At 33.3% G+C, this 2996-nt stretch overlaps 1 non-coding gene across 1 annotated transcript; it reads left to right on the plus strand.

Moving 5' to 3' along the window:
* Window positions 1-525: 525 nt before the first annotated feature.
* On the plus strand, window positions 526-633 carry LOC148565286 (small nucleolar RNA R71). Its single transcript, XR_015885501.1, has one exon. It is a non-coding gene; the product is annotated as a small nucleolar RNA R71 (small nucleolar RNA).
* Window positions 634-2996: the final 2363 nt, after the last annotated feature.

A 2996-nucleotide genomic window follows, 5' to 3' on the forward strand; every position in this document is an offset into this window, starting at 1 on the left:
TGATGGAAAAGGCTTGCTATTGCTAAACCTGTTTCTTCCACCATTATTAAAGCCTTGTTGAGGCTTTTGTTGATCCTTCCATGAGAGATTTGTGTGATTTTTCCATGAGGGATTATAGGTGTTTCCATAGGGTTCACCCATGTAATTCACCTCTGCTATTGCAGGGTTCTCAGGATCATAAGCTTCTTCCTCAGAAGATGCCTCTTGCGTACTGTTGGATGCAGCTTGCATTCCATTCAGACTCTGAGAAATCATATTGACTTGCTGAGTCAATATTTTGTTCTGAGCCAATATGGCATTCAGAGTATCAATTTCAAGAACTCCCTTCTTCTGAGGCATCTCATTACTTATAGGATTCCTCTCAGAAGTGTACATGAACTGGTTATTAGCAACCATGTCAATGAGTTCTTGAGCTTCTGCAGGCATTTTCTTTAGGTGAATAGATCCATCTGCAGAAGTATCCAATGACATCTTAGCTAATTTAGACAGACCATCATAGAATATATCCAGGATGGTCCATTCTGAAAGCATGTTAGAAGGACACTTTTTGGTCAGTTCTTTGTATCTCTCCCAAGCTTCATAGAGGGATTCACCTTCTTTTTGTCTGAAGGTTTGAACATCCACTCTAAGCTTACTAAGCTTTTGAGGAGGAAAGAACTTGGCTAAGAAAGCCTTGACCAGCTTATCCCAAGAGTTTAGGCTATCTTTAGGTTGTGAGTCCAACCATGTTTTAGCTCTGTCTCTTACAGCAAACGGGAAAAGCATAAGCCTGTAGACCTCAGGATCAACCCCATTGGTCTTAACAGTATCACAGATCTGCAAGAATTCAGTTAAGAACTGAAAAGGATCTTCAGATGGAAGTCCATGAAACTTGCAGTTCTGCTGCATCAGAGAAACTAATTGAGGTTTCAGCTCAAAGTTGTTTGCTCCAATGGCAGGGATGGAGATGCTTCTTCCATGTAAATTGGAATTAGGTGCAGTAAAGTCACCAAGCATCCTCCTTGCATTATTATTATTTTCGGCTGCCATCTCCTCTTCCTTTTCGAAAATTTCTATAAGGTTGTCTCTGGATTGTTGTAATTTAGCTTCTCTTAGTTTCCTCTTCAGAGTCCTTTCAGGTTCAGGATCTGCTTCAACAAGAATGTTCTTGTCCTTGCTCCTGCTCATATGAAAAAGAAGGGAACAGAAAATAATAATAGGGATCCTCTTTGCCTCAGTAGAGAGAGGTTCCTTTGTGTGAGTAGAAGAAGAAAGGGAATAAGAGTGAAGAAGAATGAATAATCCAAACACAAGGGTGAGGATAGGAGCAGAGATATGAGGTGAGGAGAAATGTTAGTAGATGAATAAATAAATAGAAGGAGATGAGGGAGAGGAAATTTCGAAAATTAATTTTTGAAAAGAAGTTGATGATTTTCAAAAATTAAAGGAGAATTAAAATTAAAATTAAAATTTAAACAATTAATTAATTAAAAAGAATTTTTGAAAAAGAGGGAGATATTTTCGAAAATTAGAGAGGGGTAGTTAGTTAGGTAGTTTTGAAAGAGATAAGAAACAAACAAAAAGTTAATTGGTTAGTTGAAACAAATTTTGAAAATCAATTTTTAAAAGATAAGAAAACAAGAAGTTAGAAAAGATATTTGAAAAAGATAAGATTAAAAGATATTTTTGAAAAATATTTTTAAAATTTTCGAAAATAAATAAGAAAAAATGAAAATGATTTGATTTTTGAAAAAGATTTTGAAAAGATAAGATTTTTAAATTGAAAATTTGATTTGACTCATAAGAAACAACTAAATTTTAAAAAGTTTTGAAAAAGTCAACTCAAATTTTCGAAAATTTATGAGTGGAAAAGGGAAAGATATTTTTTTGATTTTTGAATTTTTTAATGATGAAAGAGAAAAACATAAAAAAGACTCAATGCATGAGAATTTTGGATCAAAACATGTGATGCATGCAAGAATGCTATGAATATTAAGATGAACACCAAGAACACTTTGAAGATTATGATGAACATCAAGAACAATGTTTTTGAAGAATTTTTGATGCAAAGAAAATATGCAAGACACCATGAATGCAAAAATGCACATGAAAAACAACAAAAGATACAAAACAAGAAAACATCAAGATCAAACAAGAAGACTTACCAAGAACAACTTGAAGATCATGAAGAATACTATGAATGCATGAATTTTTCGAAAATTTTATGCAAAATTTAAAACATGCAATTGACACTAAACTTAAAATTGACTCAAGACTCAAACAAGAAACACAAGAATATTTTTGATTTTATGATTTTCTAATTTTTTTTGGATTTTTCGAAAATTAATGTGAAAAAGAAAAATAAGGATTCCAAAATTTTTAATGTGAATTCCAAGAATTTTGCACTCTTAGTCTAAAGCCTCAGTCCAGGAATTAGACATGGCTCACTAGCCAGTCAAGCTTTCAATGAAAGCTCCGGTCCAAAACACTAGACATGGCCAATGGCCAGCCAAGCTTTAGAAGATACAAATCAGTCATACAATAACAAATTTGATTAGCAACAACTAGCTTGCTCTTGTAATGATGATTTGGAAGCCTCAGTCCAAATGAATTTAGACATGGCTTTACAGCCAGCCAGGCTTCAACATGCTTCATGAAACACTAGAATTCATTCTTAAAAATTCTGAAGAAAAAGTAAAATTTTTTTTTATTTTTTTTATTTTTTTAATTTTTGAAAATAAAACGAAAACAAAATTATATCTGTTTCACAACTTCGTACAACTAACCAGCAAGTGCACTGGGTCGTCCAAGTAATAAACCTTACGTGAGTAAGGGTCGATCCCACGGAGATTGTCGGCTTGAAGCAAGCTATGGTTACTTTGTAAATCTCAGTCAGGCGGATTAAATTGTATTAAGAGATTATAGTGGATGAAAATTAAAAATATAAAATAGGATAGTGGTACTTATGTAATTTACTGGTGAGAATTTCAGATAAGTGTATAGAGATGCTTTCGTTC

The sequence above is a fragment of the Arachis ipaensis genome, chromosome B5 (genome assembly GCF_059453495.1).
Source record: "Arachis ipaensis isolate K30076 ecotype BB chromosome B5, ASM5945349v1, whole genome shotgun sequence".
NCBI classification, from domain to species: Eukaryota; Viridiplantae; Streptophyta; class Magnoliopsida; order Fabales; family Fabaceae; genus Arachis; species Arachis ipaensis.